Source organism: Mustela erminea, chromosome 10 (assembly GCF_009829155.1).
Source record: "Mustela erminea isolate mMusErm1 chromosome 10, mMusErm1.Pri, whole genome shotgun sequence".
NCBI classification, from domain to species: domain Eukaryota; kingdom Metazoa; phylum Chordata; class Mammalia; order Carnivora; family Mustelidae; genus Mustela; species Mustela erminea.
The window spans coordinates 93,876,319-93,887,676 of NC_045623.1; the positions used below are offsets into that span (position 1 = coordinate 93,876,319).

At 50.8% G+C, this 11,358-nt stretch overlaps 1 non-coding gene across 1 annotated transcript; it reads left to right on the forward strand.

Annotated features, from left to right (window-relative positions):
- The first annotated feature begins 466 nt into the window (after positions 1-466).
- Positions 467-609, forward strand: LOC116568305. The gene has a single exon (XR_004276542.1). It is a non-coding gene; the product is annotated as a U4 spliceosomal RNA (small nuclear RNA).
- Positions 610-11,358: the final 10,749 nt, after the last annotated feature.

The following is an 11,358-nucleotide window of genomic DNA, read 5'->3' on the forward strand; positions in this document are numbered from 1 at the left end:
CTCCAGACCATGACTCAGTCCATTCATCTACAGGCCAGCCATGGTGATCAGGGTTCTGTGGGCCTGTGTAGCCCCCTGGACACCCTGACTGGGGCTGGGAGAGGGTCAGGGAGGGCATCTTGGAGGAGGGAGGGTCGAGCAGGCCCTGCAGAAAGAGGCAATTTGGGCAGGCAGAGAGAAGGATGTGTCTTTTCCAAAGAAGCATCTTTGCACAACAGAGAAGTTTGGTCTTCAGGGTCAGACTGAACTGGGTCTGAATCCTTAGGTGGATTGACGGACAGATGGATAGATGGACAGATGGATGGACGGACAGATGGATGGATAGATGAATTATGGATAGTTGAACATAGGAATGGATAGACGGATGGGTGGATGGGTAGATGGACAGACAGAATGATGGTAGATGGATACACAGATGTCTATATGGATGGATGGATGAATAAATGTGCAAAAAAATAAAAGGAGGAGCTTTGCGCAGTGGCAGTATCGTAGCCAATGAGGTTTATCCGAGGCGCGATTATTGCTAATTGAAAAAAATAAAAGGAGGAAGAATAGTCCAACCAGTTAATCCCAAGGCTGCTGTCCCATCTGTGCACCCCACTCTAGTCAGGATGTACAGGGTGACGGCATGGAAATAAACAATTCAAAAACCTCAGGGCTCCAAACAGCAAAGGTTTCATTCTTGTTCATACCACATGCTTGTGGGCTGGGGGGGGACCCTGCTCTACGTTGTCCTTACTCAGGACCCAAGTCAACACCATCCTGCCCGTCGCTGGTGGCTGTCACATTTCGTTGGCCAAAGCCAGTCAGGTGGCCGCCCCAGCTTCAGGGGAGCGGGCAATGAGTTCCCACCATGGATTCCGCAGGAGGAGAACCTGGACATTTGTGGAGCACTGCCCCAGAGACAGTGGGATGGGGACTGAGTGCGGAAGGGAAACCGAGGAAAGGCCCTGGCCCATCTCCTCAATCCGGGGATTCCAGAGGCCGGAGGGGACATGTTCGCTCCTCGGCATCCCGGCCCTGCTCACACTTCAGGTTCACCATGAGCCCAGGTGCCCCAGGGAGGCCGGAACATACATCTTGCCTGGTCCTGCCTCAGACACAGACTTGCTCCCAACTGTGCCCTCCTGGGCCCAAAGACAGACCACAGAGCACCCTGGAGGAGAAGTATGGGGCGTCCAAGCTAAAATGTTCTCTAGCGATTAAGTTCAACCCCTGCATTCACAGAGAGAAACTGAGGCTCAGAGATTCCCAGGGCCCAGCTTGTAACGGGCAGAGCTGGGTCTCCAGAAACTCTGTCCAGCGTCTGTCCCTTCCCGCTCTTCTGTCCTCAAGCTGTAGGCAGACGTCCTCGTAGTGGGGCATGAGAGGCCAGAGTAAAATGCCTGCCTTTCCCTGGGCCAAACCACCCCTGCTGAGCTTGCCAGGCTAATACAGCACCCCCCAGGGAGTTTGGAGCCCTCCGGGTGTTTCCCACAGACCGAAAGCCCCTCCCCACCTGCAGGGAGAACCCTAGATTTGAAGTCCTGTGTTCCAGGCCCTGCCCTACCACGTCCCAGCGGAGCGTCCTTGGGCAAGTCACTGAACTTCATTGAACTTCAGTTTCCTAATCTGTGAAATGGGGATGGCGGTTGCCCTGCCTCATTCGCTGGGCTCTGGGAAGGCATGAGAATACTTGTTCCATCGTAACTTGTCATACAGACATGCACAAGCAGAGGCTTTCGGTCTCTTCTCCCCACGAAGCCCAGTCAGCCCTCGTGGCCCCGCTGAGGCTGGCACAAGCCTCACACGGAGTCTTGTTCAGACACTATTTTGATGAACTGAATTGATGTGTTTTCGATTCATTTCAGCAGGCACCTGCCAGCTCCTGGGCCGGTGCTGGGGCATGACAGGATGACAAAAACACCTTAGTCCTAGGAGGAGCCCCAACACAGCCACACAGATGCAGGAGAGCAGAACGTCCCAGGCTATGCGTGATGCTAGATGCCTGTCCGTGTGTCCCTCCTTCCCTGATAGTCAGCCCATTCCCCCCAACTGGGCTGTGAGCTCTATGGACACAGCGACCCACCCAATTCCCAGCTCATGGCTGATCGGCACTGGATACTTACTGGCCGAATGAAGGATCTTGTGGGCAGTCCCTTCTCTCTGAGCCTCGGGTTCTTTACATGTAGGATGGCGTGGCTGGGAAAATACCCCGAGATCACAAAGGAGCTTAGATAACCTAGTTTGCCAAGTCCCTGGATCATCACAGGCCTCCAGTGGGCGTGGCTTGAACCACTGCCCGCATCGGTATTAGGAAGAGCGCAGTATTGCAGAGGTGACGGAGGTCCCCCGGGAGCCCGCTCACAGTCAGCTCTGATATCAGTCCCACTGCTGCCCACTGCCACGCCTGCGCCTCCACTCCAGCCTCCCAGATGCCCCCCGCCCCCATATACTCGATGAAGAGATGGAGACTCCAGGAGATGAGAGAACTCACCCAGGCCACCCAGAACCTAAGAGGATTGACCATGGACAGAGCATTGCCTCCGTGTCTCCAGCTTGCCCACCGAGGCACCAGGAGGGACACTTCCCCTGCCTTCTGTTGTCATCAGAGGGAAGGGAGCTTGCCCGGGCTCCACGGCCTGTGGGCTGTGAAGGAATACCTCCCGCCCCCGCCCAGGGCCTCAGCCTCAGACCTCGGCACCCACACCGCCCCCAGGAACTGGGATCTGAGCAGCGCCCTGGCTGCCCTCCGCTGCCCCCGGAAGTGCCCTGCGTCTGCACCTTGATCTCCACTCCCACCATGCCAGGAAACCCCAGCAGGGGCAGCCAAACTGTGGGATATTTATAGCGGGCGTGCAGAAAAGCTGCCACCCCCATCTGTTTACCCAACAGTGCTCTCCTAGCTGGGCGCTTCCAGCCCCGCCAGCCACAGACAGACCCTCACCGCCGCCTCATCTATTTTTTCCTCCGCACTTAATTTTGCATCATCCCAGTTTCCAAAATAAACTTCCCCAAACCGGCCAGGCTCACTCTGGCCCAGAATCCCTAATGGAGAGCACCTCTTCGGCCCCAGCCCCCATCAGCCCGGGAGGCAAAGCCACCAAACCCAACCCGGCCCCTCGGCTGCCCTTGGCCTTGATTTAGAAGCAGCTGCTCTGGCCCTGGCGGGTTTCTGACACTCCAGGGCTGGGACGTCTGCATCTGTGGGGATGCCTGCTGGGCATCTGTGTGTGCGGTTCCTGGCCGGAGGCTGAGGGTGCTGCCCCCCCCCAACAGGCACGTACATACACACAAGCACACATACGTGCAATACATATACTCATGCACACAGGTACGCAAATATATATACACATATATACACGTGTACACACGCACATACATGCACACATCCACATGCGTACACACAAACCGGTACAAATGCGTGTGCATGTGTGCATACACACATGCGCAGGTACATGCATGTGCACATATACACATACATGTGCACGTGCACATATGTGTGTGCATTTGTATACATGCACACATTTACATGTACAGACATACACACATACACTTGTAGTCGCGTATACATGTGCATGCACTAGCACACGTGCACACAATGCACATATATGCACAGGTGCACATGCATACACACGCGAACAGGTATCACATGCATGCAGTGTCCCATGAGCTTCCCTGGCCCCTGCTGTCCTCTTCCAGCTCCATTGTGACAAAAATCCCTCAGTCCTAGGAGCATCCACAATACGGCCTCCGCCATGCCCCTCTCTGCCTGCCCCTCCTCTGAACCTTCATTCTCCCACACACCATGCCCTCCCACCTCCAGGCCCACGCATGTGCTACTCCCTTGGCCTGAACTACTTCTCCTCTAGCCATTTGCTGGGCTAACCTCACTAACCCCTTGGACCTGCAGGAAGGCATCCCTAAGCCACACAGGGGGCAGGGACCCTGGGTCACCCTTCATCTCCACCTCAGAGGCCAAGGGAAGCTTAGAAGCCACTCTCGGGGTGGAATGGAGCCCCCCAACTCTCTGTGGAATCCTCGGCCTACCCTGAGCCCTCCACACAGACAAATCAGCTCCCTCATCCCCAGGGGAAAGGGCTCCTCCACCCCAGGATCTAAGGGAGTCAGTTAGTCCATTCCTCCTGTGGCAGAAACCAGGGACATCCCCACCGCTCCACAATTACAATTCCAGCTTCGTGTGTGCTCTCTTAAGTTACGGGTTTTCAGGCTAACAATTCAAAAGGCCATTTATTTCTTCTGAATTGCTTTTTTTTCTTTTGCAAGGAGTAAGGATAGGAAAGAAATCAATATTTGTCGGGTTATCGACTTCCATTTGAAAGAAAGAGTCATAGGCCCATTCTTTAGATAAAGAAACTGAGGCTTAAAGAACTGCACCTCATTTCTTTATCCAACATTCTGTGCCAGACACACAGCAGCACCAGGAACACAGCAATGAAAACAGGCATGATCCCTACCATCTTGAAGATCAGAAACCACTGGAAGAGACACACCACATAGATAATTTTACAAATAACAATTTAATAATCATTTTTTTATTAGGTTGGTAGTGCTCCAAAGGAAAAGTCTGGAGAGCTGACAGACTGTATAACCAGAAGCCCAAGGAAGTCTTCTTGGACATGACATGGTAGCTAAGACCTGAGGGTATTTGCTCAGGAAAGGACTAGTTGAGGATCATTTCCAGCAGGGGAAACAGCACGTGCAAAGCCCAGAAGGGAGAGGGAGGGGAAACAGAGGGACAGAAGAGATGATTTGCCAAAGATGATTTGCCAAGGCCAGCTGACCCCAGGGTCTTTGCTTGTGCCTCTCTAACATGAGGGCAGGTTGCCATTGATGGAAAACAGCACTGGGAGCTGCCCGTAGTATTTTCTCCCCATCCTCTTTGGATTTCAGCTACAAGTATGACAAATTAACGTCACTAGTTCTAACTCAGAATATTTAAGAAAACTAAGTCCTCTATTAAAACAGCTTAACAGCCCATTTTTTAAATGGTTCTAATAAACACAAGTCAAGAAGATAAACATTCAAGAGCAATCAGGTGCCATATGCAGTAATCCTTAGTTGTCAATCACGTTCCTTGTTTCCATGAACTTGACAGCATGCCTCTTCTAAGTTCCCTTGAGTATTTCCTTACGGGTCAGGCTTTTTCTCTGAGACTGCAGGAGTACAGGTGTCTGAGACCTTATAGGTAATGTGAATTACCTTGGAGGAAAAGTCAAGTTCACGCTGCCCACCCCCACTACAGGTGCAAGGTCTGACAGGGCCTTCCCACCCTGAAGAGCTCATTTCCTACGTTGAGTCCTGATGGCAACTTAAACACAGGCTCAGACTCAAATTTCTGGAATGAGGCATAGCCCTAAGGAAGCTTCTATGTTCCCCAGACACCACTCTGCTTCCCAAAGAAAGGGTGTCACTTCTAGCTCAGGCCATCTTCAAGATTCAAGCAGAATGCTCAGCCACAACAAGTGTTTTTCACCACAGCTCCCTGTTTCTGGGAGGAAGAAGCAAGCCCCCAGCCGAGTCAGTGGGTGAGATCAGGAACAGGCAAGAGGAGGAGGGTGAAGAGGAACCAGCTTCCGGGATTCAGTCCAGACAGAGAGGGTGGGAAGGATGGGCAAGGACAGGAACTTTCGGGAACCAAAGCCATAATTTGATGCTGGTCCATAGACAAGACCCCAGACCTGCAAGCAAGAGTACACAGGGGGCTCCCAGGACAAATGTCCTGTGCCTTGGTCTGTGAGGACTCCCATCCTTCAGGGGTGGAGAAGTTATGTACAGTGTCTCTTGGGGCTGGGGACAGAGTGAGGTTCAAACCACTTCAGGGTGAAATGATTGCCACATCAAGGACAGGATCCAGAACCTAGAACCACAGGACATTTCGGTTTGTTTTTCTCCCCATGGTAGAAGAGACTTGAGAGAGGGGAGTTTAAGAAATGTCAAGGTTCAGGATTCCTGGGTGGCTCGGTTAAGCGTCTGCCTTCAGCTCAGATCCCAGAGTCCTAGGATCAAGTCCCACACTGTGCTCCCTGCTCAGCGGGGAGCCTCCTCCTCCCCCCCGCCCCCGCCTGCCTCTCCCCCTGCTTGTGCACTCGCTCACACACACATTCTCTCTCTCTCCCTCTCTCTCTCTCTCTCTTTCTCTCTGGCAAATAAATAAAATCTTTAAAAATTAAAAAAAAAAAAAGAAAGAAATGCCAAGGATCCAGGCAGAGAAAATGGGCTTCAGGAAAAGCAAGAAAGATTGCAATTAGACACGAGGTAGGGTAGGGTATCCGACCGTCCAAGGGACAGCACAATGGAATGAACTTGCAAAGGCAGTTCTTCATTCCTGAGACCTGAATGTAGAAAGACTTGCGCAGGCTGGTGAGGTCCAATCAGAGAGGCCAGCTTTCCTGACTCTCACGGCCCTTCCTTCTAGCAAAAGATTTCACCGTGGCTGAACTTGTGGTATACGTGGATGGCGAAGTAACACAAGGCCATCATAAACTCAAAAACGCTTCCCAATGGCTTTGCATTTCATTTGTCACAAATCATCTGCAAGCACTGAAAAGGCAAACGTTCAACCCAGAGCCATCGAGGAAGCCTTCTGGACCCTCTCCCAAAAACCAACCAAACAACCGAGTTGAGCTGAATCGATTCAGACTTTAAAGACAGGAGATAAAGGCACTTAGTTGGTTAAGCTTAGTTGGGGGTGGCTTAGGTGGTTAAGCAACTGCCTTCGGCTCAGGTCATGTTCCTGGAGTCCTGGGATCGAGTCCCACATCGGGCTTCCTGCTCGGCAGGGAGTCTGCTTCTCCCGCTGACCTCTCTCCTCTCATGCTCTCTCTCTCTCTCAAATAAATAATCAAAAAAAAAAAAATCTTAAAAAAAAAAAAGACAGGTGATAAGGGGAAGGAGGAGGACAGCCGCCAAAGGATACACAACCTGCGGAACGGATCGGCCAACCTGATCTCCGCAGCCGTCAAGGGCATACAAAAGCCCCAGGTGCGGGATAAAGGGCGTGCTCTAGATTGAGACAAATTAAGGGACATAAACTCCCAAACGTCAGGGGTGGATCTTGTCTGAGTCCGGATCAGACAAACCATCCAGAAACAGACATCTTTGAGACTCTCGTGGACGTTTGATTGGAATGTAAACGGTCATTTCCGTAATGACATCATCGCACCGTGGTTATATAAGAAAATGTCCATGAGTTTCGGGCAGTGGCATACTAATAAATGTTCAGACCCCGGTTCTGGGGTGGAGAGTTGTAGGGGAACCCTGTCTTGTAGTGTTTGCTGATTTCCGTGTTATATTTGCAGCTGCCAATGCCACATGGCTGAAGGCAGAATGGAGAAGAGGTACTCACATCAGCTCTGAGCAGCCCCAACCAGCTGACTCCACCCTCCCACGGGTTTTAGAGACCGGCTCTGACCTCTGACGTATTCCGATGACACGACAAGATATCTGGAGTGCATTTCGAAATAATTCAGTGAAGAAAAAGAGAAACAGGGGCACCTGGGTGGCTCAGCCCATTAAGCATCTGCCTTCGGCTCAGGTCATGGTCTTGGGGGCATGGGATGGAGCCCCCTGTCCATCTCCGTGCTCAGGAGGGAGTCTGCTTCTCCCTCTTCCTCTGCGCCTCCCCTCCCCTCCTGCTCATGTGCTCTCTCTCAAATAAATAAATTAATTAATTTTACCTTAAAAAAAAAAAAAGGAAAGAAAAGAAAAGTAAAAGAGAAACAAAAAAGAAGAGTAGATGAAGCCAGTGGGACCAAATTCTAGTCATTGCTGAATCTGGGTGATTCAGCATGGAGTTTTACTGTACTATTACTGTCTTCCATTGTAGATGTATGAACCTGTTCTTCTTTTTTTAAAGTATATTTAGTTATTTGAGAGGAAGAGAGAGAGCAGGGGAGGGCAGAGAGAAGGAGAGAGAGAAGCCCAAGAAGACTCCCCGCTGAGCACGTTGCCTGATGTGGGGCTCGAACCCACAACCCTGAAATCATGACCTGAGCTGAAACCAAGAGTCAGATCCTTAACCAACTGAGCCACCCAGGCATCTCTAAACATTTTCATAATGTTCATTTCAAAATGTTAAGCTACAGTCATCTTATCTGTGGGCGGGAAAGTTTTTTTCCAAGAATTCTAGGTGTGCCCATTAATTCCGGGACACCTACCTTAACTCCACAGCCCCAGGGGGTCTGAAGGTAAAGGATGGGAACCATGGGCATTGACATCACATGCTAAATTCTTCCATCAGTCCATCAACAGGTCATAACTAGGGTTTCCTCCACCAAAGCTAGGCTGTGGTAGGAAAAGAGCCCATATAAAGGAAAGTGGCAAAGGTCTTATGGGGGAGTCCTGGCTTTACCATCTGCTAACCCTGAGACCTCAGCAACTGATCCCAACTCTCTGAGCCTCTACGCCATGTTGGCCAAATAAGGGCGTTAAGAACTTAGGGTAAGAATTCAGTGCACTATGCGGGCACAGCTCCTGACCCACAGCAGGGCGCTCAGAAACCACTGGCTCCGTGTTAGGGGATTGCAGGGACATGAATGAATGAATGACTCGAGGTGCACAGAGGTCACCTTTCTTCCCCAGTGAATGTGGGTACCCTGTTGCTAGTTCTTCCTTTTTTTTTTTTTTTTAAAGAAAAGCTGGGGATTTCAATCTGTGAACTTCCCCAATCTTGAAATGTTGTCAACAAATTATAAATATTTTAAAAATATTGGGTGGACCAAGTAAAACAGACCACTGGAGTGTGACTTCCGGCGCAAACTATAGAAGCAGATGAAGAGGCTTACTCAACATTCAGGGGCGCGGAGCCCCATGCTTAGAAGTCTTTACACATATCATCCTGTCGAGTCCTCACGGTCTCTCTTATGAGTGCCATTGCATGGATGAAGCAACCGAGAGTCAGCTTGAGGAAGAGATCTAGCAGCACTGGAAACATAGACAGGCTTCCCGAGGACCTGACATTCCCCTTTACCCACTCTCTAAATTCCTAGAAAGGAATTCAGGAAGCAAACGACAGCCCCAGAGAAGAGCTGGGAGCTGCCCAGCCACACAGACGTGCGTGGCTGGCTGAGAATGATCGAGTTTCCTGCCCCTTCTTGGTCAGGGCACCAGGTGGACGGCTCAGAGGGGACGGCTGTGCAGATCCATTCAGCCAAGCCTGAGATGGGGCAGGCCATGGAGGCAGGAGAGGAGCCCATGGCTTTTTATCTCCCTGAACAATGCATGTATAGGCTTAAGAAGGTTCTAGATCCCAAGCCTAAGTCCTCAGTTTCTTCACCTAAAAATCTGGGAAGCTGGACTGGAAATCCCAGACCCCCACTGACCAAACACTCTGTTACTGGGTTCTCCTAAGATTGGCTGGAGAACAGCCAACCACATGGCTTTGGACCCATTCACCAAGGACTGGCGATAATTAAGACATGCTGTATGTGATTCTTTCTGATTAGAAACTTGGCCAGGTTTCCCTTCCTTGGTGAACTTTCTAGTAAGGAAGGATAACTCACTCCACAAAATGGGACACTTAGAGAATCAAAGGCTTATTTTCTTCAATCAAAGAAAAGAAAACAACCAGAAGATACTCAAATTCCAGTTCGTATAAGGCATTCAAGGCACTGGGCACAGAGAGGAGATACAGAGCAGGGGCCCCATCTCAACCCTTGAGAACTGATGGCAACTTCCAGGAGGAATGTAGAGAAATTTTATGACCTTCCCCTTCCGGACCCAGACATCAGCCCTTACATGTGGAAGAACAGAGTAGCAGGTAATTCAGCACCCAGACCACCTGTGTCCACACGCTCGCTGTGCCAGTTCCTAACTGCATGGCTGTAGGCAACCCATATGATCCCGCCGTGCCTCAGTTTCTCCATACATAACATGAGAGCGCCTATGTCCTAGGATTGTTGATGCATCTTAAAGCACCTTAGGGCAGCCCCCGCCCCCCGCCCGCCACCCCGGTTTCACTGCCTATAAATGGGATTAACAGTTTCTACTTCCAAGGCTGTGGCCAGAATTAAAGGCGGTAATATTCAAGCAAAGCCTCTGTTTGGGTGGCCGGGGCATCAGAAGCACTAGACACACGTTCAGTCTTAACATCGTGTGTGATTGTGTAAGAAAGAGCTATTAATGAATGAACTTTCTCATTAATCTGTATGTAAATCATCACAATTGGACTGTTCTTGAAAGTTTGAGGAGCGTTTCCTCAAAGATGCTTTCCCATTAAGACTTTCCACTGACTCAGACCAGAGGACTCCGCCTCTCCCTTATCGCAACCAGGGCGGACCTTCCTGGCCCTGGGCCTCAGTTCCCCTCCCTCCCCCGCTCTGCTCTTCCTAGCTCATAGGACTCTTACTACTCCGTGTGTGTCTCCCAGCAGCCCCAGGACAAGTGAGTCAGGTAACGTTGTCCCCACCTAACAGATACAGACACAGGAGGCCCAGCAGCTCCCTCCAAGGTCGGCAGCACATACTATGGGACAGAGGTTCGAGCCCAGAGCCCTGAGTCCAGGCATACGACATGGCTCTGAAGTCCTGGGCCCACCCCTTTCCTTGGGCAGATGTTTTATTTCTCTAACCTTCCTTTCCTCACCTGTAAAATGGGAATATAACAGTACCTACTTCCTAGATTCGCAGTTGAGGATTGAGCTAGTGACACCACGTAAAGCTCTTTGAACAATGCCTGGCGTATGAAGACTCAATCTTTTAGCAGAACAAGGCATCTGAGTTTGCTGGACACTGTCCTGCTTTATACCTGACAATGAGCAAATCTTCTAGTTAGAGTCCCAAGCGCTCTCAAAAATGTCCTGGCTTGGGGGACGCCTGGATGATGCAGTAGGTTAAGCATCCGACTTCTGGTTTCAGCTCAGGTGGTGATCTCAGGGTCGTGAGATCCAGCTCCATGTTGGGCTCTGGGCTCAGCACGGAGTCTGCTTGGGATTCTCTCTCCCTCCCCCTCTGCTCCTCCCGCTTGTGCTCTCTCTCTTCCAAAAAATAAATAAATAAATCTTTTTTAAAAAAATTTCTTGGGGTGCCCGGTTGGCTCAGTGGGTTAAGCCTCTGCCTTCAGCTCAGGTCATGATCTCAGGGTCATGGGATCGAGCCCCACATCGGGCTCTCTGCCACCCCCTGCCTGCCTCTCTGCCTACTTGTTCTCTCTCTCTGTGTCAAATAAATAAATAAATAAATTTAATCCCTGGCGGTGCTGAGCTCTAGTTCTCCAGCCAAGCTCTCATCACAGAGAGAGGAGAACACAAAGCGAAAAGGTTGTGTCCACGTGGAGCTCATGACCCCCCTTTCTCTAGATCACTCTCTAGGTCCCCAGGCCCCGGAGATTCCCTGCCCAGACAGATTCCCTAAGCCCACA